Source organism: Pseudonaja textilis, chromosome Z, assembly GCF_049901715.1.
Source record: "Pseudonaja textilis isolate UNSWEBS1 chromosome Z, rPseTex1.2, whole genome shotgun sequence".
In the NCBI taxonomy this organism is placed as follows: domain Eukaryota; kingdom Metazoa; phylum Chordata; class Lepidosauria; order Squamata; family Elapidae; genus Pseudonaja; species Pseudonaja textilis.
Genome location: NC_142008.1, coordinates 91,389,437 through 91,403,763, shown reverse-complemented (window position 1 = coordinate 91,403,763; position 14,327 = coordinate 91,389,437). Strand labels below are relative to the sequence as shown.

At 43.3% G+C, this 14,327-nt stretch overlaps 1 pseudogene; it reads right to left on the bottom strand.

Annotated features, from left to right (window-relative positions):
• Positions 1-633: 633 nt before the first annotated feature.
• LOC148124149 (uncharacterized) lies at positions 634-5,095 on the bottom strand (annotated as a pseudogene).
• Positions 5,096-14,327: the final 9,232 nt, after the last annotated feature.

Genomic DNA, 14,327 nt, shown 5'->3' with positions numbered 1-14,327 from the left:
GAAAAAATGAACCAAAAATAAAAAAAAATAGAGAACCAGAAGCCAGGGAGCTGCCAGCTTTGCAGCCAGCTGCCGCCTCCTCTGCTGCCGCAGTAACAGGAAGAGCACCTGCCGGATCCACAGTTCACATGTGTTCCCATCAAAGACCCCAAAAGATGCAGCCACCCCTGACTCTGTGGTTTCTGCAGATTTGAATAAAACTTTCCTTTGTTCAAAAATATAGGGAGCACAGGAAAAAAGATGTGTGAAAAAAGTTAAAACAGAAAAAAGGGGTGTGCAGGGGACAATCCCTGCTGATTTTAACCACTTCCAATTTCAGTGGAAAAGATTTAATAACATATTGAAATTTCCAGTTGAAACCAATACTTTCTTGGGTTGAATCCTATAGACAGATAAGCAAAGATCAGGTTCTTTGCTCTAACTGATGCCAACATTGGCCAAATATGCATGAATGCTTTTGACTCAGGACCACAGAATCAGGTGCAGAGAGCAAGTATGCTCTCCCTACCACACCATTCCCCTGCAGTTTCCCTAGAGGATAAGGCAGATGGGCTGTAGTCTACCCAGAAAGGGCTAAGTAGGGTACTAGCTCTGCACTCAGGAAGTTCCACTCCCCTCTCCTCCTACATTCCCTCACCAATCTACTTGAAACAGGTTGAGAGGCCACCTTCCTTTCCCCTCAGCCACACTCTCACAGCTGCCAAACCCATCCCGTATCCTGCCCACAAAGGAGGCCTGGCCCTGACGAGCAAAGCGGGCAGGATGGTGATAGATGCTCTTAGGTGTCATTGCTAATCTGTTTCTTTCAAATGACTTCTTAGAGCCTTCCAGTCAAAATGGGATAAATCACACCCATGGTTTGTTTACTCAAAGTTTTTTATTTATTTATTTGATTTGTCAATCGCTTACAAAATAATAGGTATAAGTATAAACATGAGTAAGAATACAGAAAAAAGGTACAATTAAATGGGGACAATAGGACAGGGACGGTAAGCATGATGGTGCACTTATGCACACCCCTTACAGACCTCTTAGGAATGGAGTGAGGTCAATAGTGGATAGTTTGAGGTTAAAGGAGTGGGGGTTTGAGGATGTAACTACAGAGTCAAGTAGTGCATTCCAGGCATTGGCCACCCTGTTGCTAAAGTTGTACTTTGTGCAATCAAGTTTGGAACGGTTAACATTGAGTTTGTATCTGTTGTGTGCTCTTGTATTGTTGCAGTTGAAGCTGAAGTAGTCATTGACTGGTAGGACATTGTAGCAGATAATTTTGTATACCATGCTTAAGTCCGACCATAGGTGGAATAGTCCAACATTGTCCAAGCCCAAAATTTCAAGTCTGGTGATATAGGGTGTTCTGTTGCGAACAGAGGAGTGTAGTACTCTTCTCATGAAGTACTTCTGGACTCACTCAATTGTATTAATGTCTGATGTACAGTGAAGATTCCAGACAGATGAGCTGTATTCGAGTATTGGTCTAGCAAAGGTTTTGTACGCCCTAGATAGCAATTCAATATTTCCAGAGGAGAAGCTTCGTAAGATTAGATTAACAACTCTTAATGCCTTTTTGGCAATGCTGTTACAGTGAGCTCTGGTGCTTAGGTCATTAGATATGAGTACTCCTAGGTCCTTGACAGAGTGAGGGTAATCAACAAGGTCATATCTGCCTAGTTTGTATTTGGTGTACTGATTTTTTTTTTACCAATGTTAGGGACAGAGCATTTGTTGGTCAAGATTTGGAGTTGCTAATTGTTTGACCATTCAGACACATAATCAAGGTCACTTTGAAAAGCAGTAGTATTGTCGGTGGTGTTGAATAGTTTTACATCATGTGCAAAGAGGATGCAGTTGCCTATAAGGTGATCACAAAGGTCATTTATATCGAGTATAAAGAGTGTGGGTCCTAGAATGCTGCCTTGGGGAACACCGCTGTTAACTGGAGCAGGGTTTGATATAACGCTCCCTATTTTTACTATTCGTTGCCTGTTTGACAGGAATGCAGTAATCCACTTATGAAGGGATCCAGAAATTCTGTGAGAGTTTTTAGTTTTAACAGCAGTTTGTCATGTACCATTGAATCAAAGGCTTTTCAAAAGCCTATGTAAATTGCATCTATTGCTTTACCCTGATCAAGTAGAGTAATCCTATGTTTTTGCAGTATAGGAGTTGTAGGTTGCAGGACTATTTTTTCCTGAAACCAAATTGTTTTTGGAGAGTAGGTTGTTTGACTCTGGTAATGGATTGGTTAATGATTGATTCCATGACTTTGCACGTGACAAAACAGAGTGAGATTGGTCTGTAGTTTTCAACCAGGCTGGGGTTACCTTTTTTGAAGATAGGGATGACCGTAGCTAAGGACCATAGGTTCAGTGAGCTGGTTCTGAATGATATATAATATATAATGCTTAGGGGTTCTGCTATGGCAGAGGAAAGCTTTTTTAAGAAGTATGCACATAATCCATTGGGGCCAAAAGATAGGGATGGTTTTAGATTATGTAATGCCTTTTCTACGTTACCTTCTGTAAAGTCAATATGTAGTAGATCATTGCAGTTAGTTGTGGTACAACTAGGAAATGTGGGGCATGAGCTATTGCTGTTAACAAAGACTGAGCTGAAGAATGCATTGAAGAGGTTGGCCTTAACAGCTTCGTTGCTGCAGTCTTTCCCATTTGGTCCCTTTAGAGGTGGGATGGTTCTTGAGTCTTTAAGTTTGGTGTTTACAAAATTGCAGAAGGCATGGGTAGATTTTGTATGTAGGAGGTTTTCCTCCTGTTTGCAGTAATAATTTGTGCATTCTGCCTTTATCTGTTGGCATAAGGTGTTGTATCGGTTTTTAAAGTTTGCTACATAGCTAGTTTTGTTTTTACGCCATAGTGATTTTTTTTTTGATTGGAGTTTTCTTATTGTAATAGGTACTTTGTATTTTTTTTAGGGTTACTAATGGTACATATAGTTTAATGACTCTTTCAAGTTCAAGTAAGAATGCATTATAATGGTCGTCTGTAGTATTACAATTAGAGAACAGAATGTGCCAATCAAGAGATTATAGGTCGGCATCTATGAGATCATAGTTGGCTTTTTTGAAATTGTATTTTGAAGATCCATCATAATGATCTTCTTTGTGAGGGCGTAAATTGAAACAAAAGTCAATCATACTGTGGTCACAGTTTGAAAAGTTTTCTTGTATTTGTAGGCCATAAATTGAGTTTGAGCTGTTGCAGAAGATGAGATTGAGGCAGTTGTTGAGTCCAGTGTTGTTAGTTACTAATTGTTCCAGTCCCAGTGTAGTAGTGGCATTGTACAGGGTTGCATGTAAGGGTTTGGATGTACATTCATTTAGGGTCCAATCTATAAGAGGTAGATTGAGGTCACCAAGGAAAATAAGAGGGTATGGACAAGAAGCAGCCCATGTCAGCAGTGAAATTAGTTTGTTTGCATGAACTATATCATAATCGGGGGCTCTGTAGCATAATAAAAAGCTGATAGTGGTATTTAAGGATAGTTCACAAATGATGGTCTCTGGAAGAGCAAGCTCTTGTGTAATTTGAATCTTTCTTAGATGTAGGGATTTTTTATAGAAGATAGCAACTCCACCTCCTCTACAGATTTTGTGATCTGACCAATAAACGTGATATTCTCTGACTGTGGTAATGGAGTCTGGAAAAGATGCATTTAACCATGTCTCACAGACAAATATAATATTGAATGGTTGAATAAATGGTTGAGTTGGTTGAATAAATCGTGATTAGCTGGATTAATTGGACATGTAAAATAAATTCCGATTTTATTTACATCCAATGTTTTCTTTCTTTGCACAGTACTCTAAGCCCAAATGAAATAAAACATAATAACGCAATGTCCTGTTTCATATAATACATTACGTTATCGTTGAGGGATTCTTCAAGAATACTTCATTTGCATATAGCTGGAGTTACTGTTGGCAACCTCACATGTCTTTCTTACCCACTTACCCTTCCAGATTTATTTATTTGACTTTTACCTCGTCCTTGCTTTTTTGTAAACTTAAGGCAGCATACAGATCTAATATTCCTGCCTCCTATTTTTCCAACAACAATCCCAAGAGTGGGTTAGTCAGAGAAAGAAGGGCTGGCCTAAAGCCATTACAGAGATGGCTTTCATGGTTATGGAAGGATCAGAACTCAAAGGCTCCTGGTTATTAGCCCGGCACCAGACTTAGCTGGTTCAGGTTCATCCTCTCCCATCCCAAATGTTTTTAGGACCACAGCTTTTCCCCATGACTCACATCTTTATTCATAGACCAGCTGGCTTTAGCAGGTTGGAAGGTGGGCAGGCTCTGATATAGCACTTGGTTGTCATCAAAGAACTTGGAATGCAAGGAAGATGGGATGAATGGTGTTGCTTGGGTCTCTGACAGAGTAAAGTAGAAGCAGAGCTGGTAAAAAGGACTGGTGCAATGGGTCCCAGAAGTGGGATTGCTGAATTGTTTGATGCCTTATTATTAGCTTAAATGTAATTTATTTCTCCTAGCTTTACCTAATCCCTGTGCTATTGGATTTTCTGCTGAGATGTTGAGCCCAAGAACAGGCTCTAGGAAGAAAAAGGCTGCAATGTGAACATAAGTGAGAAAGTTATTCTCTGAGGGACTGAAATGACTCTGAGTTTCTTCCAACTCTAAGTCCTCAGATTTCCTTTGTCTTCTTGGTCTGTTTGCCCCTTCCTCTTAAACACATTTAAGCCTTCAGTATCCAGAGCAGTAAAGCATTCACACACATCCTGATATTTTTGCTTGGCTCCCCACTTACTTTTTCTTTCTATACTGGGCAGTATTGAACCATTGTCCCTAGAGGGACTAGGTTGACCCCTCTTCTTTGTGACAGTCCCTCAAATATTGGAAGACTGCTATCATGTCACCCCCAGTCCTTCTCTTTGTTAGACTAGACATTCATTGTATGGTATATTTACCAGTTCCCCTAATCATCCTTATTGTTCTTCTCTGCACTCTTTCTAGAGTGTCAACATCTTTTTTGTATCATAGTGACCAAAACTGGATGCGGTATTCCAAGTGTGATCTTACTAGTACATATAAATCACTGTTGACTTTGATACTATTCATCTGTCGATGAACCCTAGGACTGTGTTGTTACTGTTGTTGTTGTTTAGCAGCTGCAGGACACTGCTAGCTCATACTTAAGAGATTGTCCAGTAGGTCTCCTAGATCAGTGGTTGCCTACCTTTTGGACCTCAGGGACCACCAAACTCATAATTTTAACTCCTGGGGACCACTAATATGAATTTTGACTGACAATGGCTTGCTGACATTGATGGGGGAGAGAGAGAGAGAGAGAGAGAGAGAGAGAGATCTGATCTAACCTCTCTCCCTCTCTCCCTCCCTCCCCCCACACATACACACACACAGAGGCAGGGGTGGGATTCACATTTCTTAACAACCGGTTCTGTGGGCATGGCCTAATTTGGGGTGTGACTTGGTAGTCATGTGACTGGCTGGGCATGGCTTGTATGTAAATATTATAAATATTTATGTAAATATTGTTTTTTTTTTATAAAAAAGAGCAACTTTTACCCAAAATCAGGCAAAGCAGGCAGGCAGATTGAGTTGCTCACAGAATCACAGATTCACTCAGAGATCTATCTTTCTGCCATCAGCTACCTGAGCCTGCACTGAATAATAGAAGCTTCAGTCTTAAGGAAGATTCAGCTCTGCTTAAAAGCACAGCCGAAAATCTAAAGATTAGCTAGAAAGCAAGAAATCCAACAATTTCCTACTTTTTAGCTAATCTAAATCTCTTGGCACAGCAGAACAGCTGATGGTCAGGGGGAAAAAATGGAAAAATAGCAACTTAGCAGGCAAATTTGCCAGGTAAGGAGTGAGTGGGCGGGGAGGGTTCCCCCGGGCCATGTGGGCAGCGCAGTCTTGAGTTCCTGTGCAGCCTGGATTAATTGCTTTGGGGGTGCTCTAGGGTGATATTTCTCTGCAGACCACCAAAATTTTCTCATGGATCACCAATGGGCCACGGCCCACCGGTTGGCGACCACTGTCCTAGATCCCCCTCACATTGACTACTCTTGAATGTTACCTATTCTATATCTGTGCTTTTGGTTTTCATGCCTAACTATAAAACCTTACTTTTCTCATCACTGAATTCCATTTTGTTGGATAAGGACCAGTGTTCAAGTCTGTCAGGATCCTTCTAGATCTTGAGCCTAGATTATGAGCCACAGTGGTGCAGTGATTACAGTATTGTACTGCAAGCTACTTCTGCTGCCTGCCAGCTGCCTGCAATTTGGCAATTCAAATCTCACCAGGTTCAAGGTTGACTCAGCCTTCAATTCTTCTGAGGTCAGTAAAATGAGGACCCAGATTATTGGGGGCAATATGCAGACTCTGTAAACTGCTTAGAGAGGGCTGTAAAGCACTGTGAAGTGGTATGTAAGTCTATTGCTATTGCTATATTCTGAAGTATTGGCTATTCCCCACAGCTTGATGTCATCTATGCTGCCCCTGTTTATAAGCCCTAATAGCTTTACAAGAAGCGGGGGTTATGGACTTCTGGTTTGAGCTTCTTCAGTGACAGACCGAAACCTCATCTCTGCGAGGCTTCGATCCGTGCTCGCCGCTGGAGCGCCCCGAGCCGGCTGGTTTCGGGGCTAAGCTACCCCATAGAGGTGGTGAAGAGGGGGAGGACTGCCAGCAGGGTTGAGGAGAGCTGCATCTCTCCTCCCCAGCTGGCCATTACTCCCTTTCCTGAAGGCGGTTGCAGCGGTGCTCAGAAATGGCCACCACAAAGAAGAACTCGACCGGAAAAGAATGTGCAGGAGGAAGATAAGAAGAGAAAGTTTTGGTTGACCGGGTCAAACAGCAAAAGCAACAAATAAGGTACCCTGGAATTGAAAGTGTTAAAAAAACAATAACATTGTTCCCTAAGAAGCTGCGAAGGAGAGAGAAAAGGGAAAAGATTTGGTTTTCTCCTTTTCCTATACTGACAGCTAAGAGACTTAAGCAAGAAATTGGAAAAAAATCAACTTTGACATCAATAGGCATTTAATGCTGAAAATAAAAAGTCAAAGGGATAATAAAGATTTCTGGATAATTAAAAGCTTTTGAAAACAGGAAAGGAGAGAAAAAAGAATAAAAGGGTAGGATCTGGAAGGGAGGAGACTGCCTGGAATTAAAAAAGAACTTATAGGAAAATCTCAACAAGATTTCCAAAAGAAACATTCTAACTGAAATATCGCAACAAAAACCCCAGGAAGAGAAAGTTGAAAAAGAAATAAGAAGATATAACTCGGGACTATCTGGATTACTTGATGATTTCTGGATTCTTGGTTATTGTTTTGAATGACTAAAATCAATCGGGTGGATGTTTAAAACTGTTTAAAATGGCTCCACTTTTAGAAGAACTGAAAATGGAACTTAAAAAGTACAAAGAAGATGCACAAGAAGGGAGAGGTTCTTTTGGCTTCCTATTTCAAGTTTTAGAAATGGAGATTTGGAATTATGAGAAACAACAAGAAATGCTTGCAGAACAAGAAGATTGCGACAAAGAAGAAGCCATCTTTAATGAACAAGTAATCTTAGATGGGGGGGAAAAGGAAAGGGGAGAAAGAGAATGGAAAGTTTAAGATTGGGAAAAACAACTCCCCCCACCCCAAATAGAGTGAAAAATAAGTATAAAATCAGAAAGCAACAGAAGAGGGAAATGAAGAAGAGAGAATTAGAACTAGAGAGACAAAGGGGTAAAAAGGGGAGGGAGAAGATGAGAGGGAAGAAAGAAAAGAAAAGAAGTTATAAAGGACAGAGCAAAATATGGAGAAACAGGGCCTATTTAGAGATAATGGGTGAAAACTTAATGGCAAAAGGATTCTGCAAAGGTACATAAGATAGTATGGTTATATTAGAAGCAGAAATAATTTTAGAAAATATGAAACAATGTATGGTTAAAATGTCTGATAAAATAGCTATCGTAATTCAGTGGAAAGCTTGTCAATAAATAAATGTAACAAAAGGTATATTTAATGATTTATAAAACATATGTGAAGAGAAATAAATGAAAAATTAATTATGGAGATTATATGTGTTTTTAAGGAAGTATGATATCTAATTGAAAAGAAGTGTTAAACATGTTAAGATTTTAATGATTATTAATGATAGAACTGAACTGGAATGGAATGAGGGTTTATAATTACATATATTTACAATCTGTCTTTTTTTAAAAAAAGAATATATTGTGTATTATAAGAATGTACCAAGCAGAATTCGATTGGAAATTATGTATTATGTATTATATTGAAGCTCATAAACTTAAGGTATATATATTGAAGTTTAAATAAGAGTTGAATGGATGTAATTAAAAGATATAAAGGTGTCATACTCCAATTAGTAACTACATGAGAAAATTTGTTTAATGAGAAAAGATAATATGAAATTGAAACAGAACAGACAAAAGTATAAATATAATGATATGAATTGAGATGAGATAATAAAATTGAGAAAATTAAAAGGGGAAAAACTATATAGAAAATGTAGAATAATATAAGATATGGAATAGAACACAAAAAGGAGCATGAAATTGAATTTTGTGTCTGTATAAAGAAGTTCAACCCGGGACCATGCTATTTTCAAAAAAGATGTTTTACTTGTATTTTGTGTGTGAAAACCCAAATAAAACTTTATTTTTTTAAAAAAGAAGCGGGGGTTATGAAACAAAGATCGTCCTTGGCAAAGTTACATCATGTCAAAATGCTGTTTATCGAGGAAAACATTGCAGGGGAACATTTCATCACAGGAGAAATTCTCCAACACTTTATTATAATTACTAAGCACTATCAAAGGCAGTATAGAGAAGGTAATCTTCAATTTACAACTTGCAACCATTTAAAGCTACAACAGCACTGAAACATGTGACTTGCAACTGGTCCTCTCATTTATTACAGATGCAACATTCTTATGGTCACGTGATCAAAATTTGGGTGCTTGGTATCCAGCATGTATTTACAGTGGAAATACAGAAGCAAAGTCAATGAGGAAGCCAGATTTGCTTTATGACTGAATGATTCACTTAATAAGTGTAGTGATCTGCTTAACAACTATGGGGGGGAAAGGTTGGAAAAATGGGCATGACTCATTTAATAACTCCCTGGCTTAACCATGGAAATTCTGGTCTCAATAGAGGTCATATGTAAAGAACTATCTGTAAATAATCCTCTGTTTCCTTCTGAGGAAACAGCAGTGTGTTCCTTAAAAAGGTATCATTGCACAGAAGCCTTCCCTGCCCCCAAGAGCTCCATCACTATTATTCTGTAGCTATATCTCAAAAAGCACCAGTTTGACTTATGATCCCCCTGCCCTATAAGCCACAAGCCTAATCCTGGCATCTGCTTTTGCCAATCCAAGCATTCACACAAAAGAAATGCAGTGCTTCTCGGTCATTTTTTGTTGTTGCTTAGACCTCATCGTGACTAAAAATATTGCGTCATGGTCTAATAAATACCTCTCACTGGAGATATTTCTGTCTGGGACTCGGAACTGAAACTCCTATGGCTGGTCATGGGCTATCTACCTTAGGATCATGTACGCTGTTTAACCTAATGCAAGCCTCCCTCCCTGCGCACACTTTAGTTCACACTCAAAAGAAATGGCCACAATCACCGCTACCTCCCCCACAGTGAAACCACTACAGGAAAAGTTGGAACATAATGATTGCAAATAAGACAGAAACAGCAAGCACTGAGGGAAGTGGAATGTACTGAACATAGTGTACTAGGAGATTATCTTTTCATATGTTCATCCATCAATTAATATAGCAAAGAAAGAGGCAGATAGACAAAGGCTAACGTTTTTCACCTGCTTCTGTTTGCTGAATTCATGCATTGTATTAATGGTTTGTTTAACTGTAGTTGTAAAATGTCACAGTTAGATTCGCATAAAATGAAAGTAATTTGGTATTGTTTAAAAACCATATGCTTAGAATCACACTTTGCACAAAGCTGAAATGAAGAAATCATTTCAGGCCATAAAACCAAATTTTAAGGCATAGTTTTCAAACAATAGTAGCTGTTGAGTTTACTTATGTAGAATCAAGGAAATCAGATTATTTCAGATTATTTTTTGGTGCAAATGATTAATGATCTGGTTCTAGAATTAATTATCTAGACTTTTCAAAATGGAGTGTTTGCACCCCAATGGCCTTTAAATTCTGTATTTATTTTTTTACTGGAGGCTACCTGATATAGCTCAGTCAGTGGTGGTATTCAAATTTTTTTACTACCAGTTCCGTGGGCGTGGCTTGGTGGGTGTGGCTTGATGGGCATGGCAGGGGAAGGATACTGCAAAATCTCCATTCCCTCCCCACTTCACTAACCTGCTTTCCAGTTCCGTTTCCTATGCAGGGCAACAAAAAGGAAGACCCAGCTGATCAGCTGGTACTCGGGAGACAGAGAATAGATGAGGGCGGGGCCAGTCAGAGGTGGTATTTGCCAGTTCTCCGAACTACTCAAAATTTCCACTATTGGTTCTCCAGAACTGGTCAGAACCTGCTGAATACCACCTCTGAGCTCAGTTCTGTTCAATTATGTACAATTCAGATTTATAGAGCAGATAATATTATAATTCCTCATTGGATGTGATTGGATTATTTCTTTGCTTCTTATAAAAAGCAGTAGCACCAGATACCCCAGGGCATTAACAGAGGGATGCAATCAAGATCACATGAGGTACTAACACCACTCTATAAAACCTTAGTAAGACCACACCTAGAACTCTGCATCCAGTTTTGGTTACCACATTATAAAAAAGATGTTGAGACTCTAGAAAGAGTGCAGAGAAGAGCAACCAAGATGATTAGGAGACTGAAGACTAAGAACAGTTACAGGAATTTTGAATGGCTAGTCTAGTGAAGAGAAGGACCAGGGGAGACATGGTAGCAGTGTTCCAATATTTGAGGGGCTGCCACAGAGAGGAAGGGATCAAGCTATTTTCTAAAGCGCCTGTAGGCCAAACAAGGAATAATGGATGGAAACTGAACAAGGAGAGATTCAACCTGGAAATAAGGAGAAATTTTCTGACAATGAGAACAATCAACCAATGGAACAGCTTGCCTTCAGAATTGTGGGAGCTTCACCACTGGAAGCTTTCAAGAAGAGACTGGATTACCATCTGTCAGAAATGGTGTAGAATCTGTTTGGGCAGGGGGTTGGACTAGACAACCTACAAGGTCCCTTCTGTTCTGTATGGACATTAGCATTCTTGGAATCCTGCACCCCTGATTGGACAAGCGCACAGCAACTGGATTGGTCGAGCGTGCGGCACTGATTGGCCGTTCCGAAGTGACCACGATTGGCCGAGCTGATCGCGGGCGATTCGAACGGCTGTCATTGGCCGCGGTGCCGGCACCAGTTCAATATAAGCCACTGCATACCCAGCCGGCCGCAAATTTTAAAACCTGAATTAAAAGAGCTAAAACCAGTCACTGCCTCGCGTCTTTTGTGATCGTATCGGCCGATACGACACTGGTGATGAAGGTGGGATCCTGAAGCAAGACCCACATCGCACGTGGCACGCGGAACAGCAACAGGCAACATGGCCAGCGGCACCGCACCACCCGCACCTTTCAACCAAGCTGCCGAGGACTGGGAATCCTACATCGATAGATTCCTCATGTTCTTGGAGAGCAGCAATCTTAAAGACACAAATGGGCAGAAAAAAGGGGCTGACCTACTGCGGGCCCGCAGTGTTTAAGATGGTGAAGACCCTCACCAAACCCCTCGACGTAAAGGCAATGGACTGGGCCGACCTCAAACCCCTGCTGCAAAGCCACTACGCACCCGCCGTGCCCACCCTCATCCGCCGACACGATTTCTACCGGCGGGATCAAAAAGAGGTCCAGAGCATCAGCGACTTCATGGCTTCGGGGGCCTGTGCGGGTTCACTGATCTCGACGAAGCCCTGCGAGACTGCGTCATCCTTGGCCTCAAAGACCCCGTCCTGCAGAGCCGGCTCATGGTGAGGGGTGACATATCCCTCACCGATGCCCTCGCCGAGGCAACCACAGCGGAAGCGACCAGGAGATCAGCGGCCCGGATGAGGCAAGCGAGCACCACAGATCGCCCAACCATGGCCGAGACGACCCCGACCCCCGAGAGGCAGACTGAGACCACCCGCCGAAAACCACCTCCACACACCACGGTGACCTCAACTCCCCCACCGACTCTGAGGACGACGAGGAAGACATCCACCGGCTACAGACGGAACGAGACCGGCGCAAGCAGCGGAGCCGCAAGTCGAGGTTCCAGTGCGCCAGGTGCAGCGGTGATCACCCACGGTCGGAATGCCGGTTCTTCGATGCAATATGCCGGCACTGCGACAAACGGGGCCACATCGCCAAGGTGTGCCATTTTAAAAGGAACCACAGCCCCCGGCGCCGAGACAGCAGCCTGCGGAGACGAGACGGCACCCCCCCCCGAGGACCCGAGACCGAAACACCGAGAGCCGGTGGAGCCGGGAAGGAAGAAATAGGCATTTCAACAAGGCCCGACAATGAGAAGAAACCCACCAGACGGTCGTTATCGGCCATTCATCCAACTGGGATGGCTGAAAGGTCCACGTGGAGGTGGCCATTGAAGACCGCCCATGCAAAATGGAGGTGGACTCCGGGTCCTACCTCTCCATGGTCGCATGGTGGGAAATCAAGCGTTTGGTGCCAACCATACATCGGCGAGAACTGGAAAGCCAGAAACTCATCCTCAAGGACTACCAGGGGAACCACATCCCCGTGGTAGGAATCGGACACTTCAAAGTCACATTTAAGGGGCACACCGAGATACTCCCCTAACCGTCATAGAGAAGGACCGCCCAGCCTCTTGGGACTGCAATGGTTCACGCCATTGGGAATAGAGGTGACCGGCACCAACCACATCGCCGAGACGGACTGGGAGGAGCAGCTCGCGCGGGACTTCCAAGAGGTCTTCAACGGCAGCCTAGGCAAGTACCGAGGGGCCCTGATAACCTTCAGCCTAGACCCCGCCATCGCCCCAATCCGCCTCAAACCCCGGCGAGTACCCTTTGCACTCAGGCCCAAAATCGACGAGCAACTAAATAAGCTCATCGAACAGGGAGTACTCGAACCAACAGACCATGCCAGGTGGGAGACCCCTATAGTCACCCCAGTAAAACCAGATGGGTCAGTGAGAATTTGCAGTGACTATAAGGCCACCCTCAATCGCGCACTGCAACAAAGCGCTTACCCCGTCCCGGTAGTACAGCACCTTCTCCACTCACTGGGGGGAGGCAAGATTTTTGCCAAACTCGACCTGGCACAAGCTTATCAGCAACTGCCGGTTGACGAGGAAACCGCAGAAGCGCAAACCATAGTCACCCACCGTGGGGCATTCCGCTGCAAGAGGCTCCAGTTTGGAGTCAGCGTAGCCCCGGGGGTCTTCCAAAGTTTAATGGAGAGGCTGCTCCAGGGCATCAAAGGGGTAGTGCCCTATTTTGACGACGTGCTGGTGTCAGCAGCCGACCAAAAACAACTGGAAAGCCGCCTGAGGGAGGTGCTTCAAAGGTTCAAAGACACAGGGCTAAAGGTCAAGAAAGAGAAGCTGCGCACAGAAAGAGTCGAGTTCCTAGGGTACCTCATAGACCAGCACAGGATTCACCCAATCAGAGCCATCAAGGAAGCCCCCAGACCAAGAAATAAAGCCGAATTGCAGGCGTTTCTGGGGTTGATTAACTTCTATAATGTTTTCCTGCCCCAAAAGGCAACCGCGGTGGAACCGTTGCATAGGCTGCTTGACAAGACAGCCACCTGGAGCTGGGGAAGGTGAGAGGAAGATGCATTCAACCGAACAAAAGACCTGCTCACATCGGACGCTGTTCTCATCCAATACAGCGAGACACTACCCCTAACCGTAACGTGCGACGCGTCCCCCTTCGGCGTCAGGGCCGTCCTCTGCCACACCCTCGCCGATGGAAAAGAAGCATCCATCGCCTTCTTTTCAAGGACTCTCTCGAAACCGGAAAGGAATTATAGCCAGCTGGACAAGGAGGCCCTGTCAATCATCGCAGCCGTAAAGAAGTTCCATGAGTACCTTTACGGCAGGACTTTTTCCATCATCACAGACCACAAACCGCTGCTCGGAATCCTGGCAGGGGACAGGGCCACCTCAACATCCTATCCCCAAGGATGACAAGGGGGTCCGAATTCCTCGCCGCCTACAATTACCGGCTGGACCATCGCCCCGGTAAGTCAATCCCGCACGCAGACGCATTGAGCCGCACGCCGCTGCCCAACCTGGACGCTGAACCAGCACCCACCATGTCCACCCTGAGC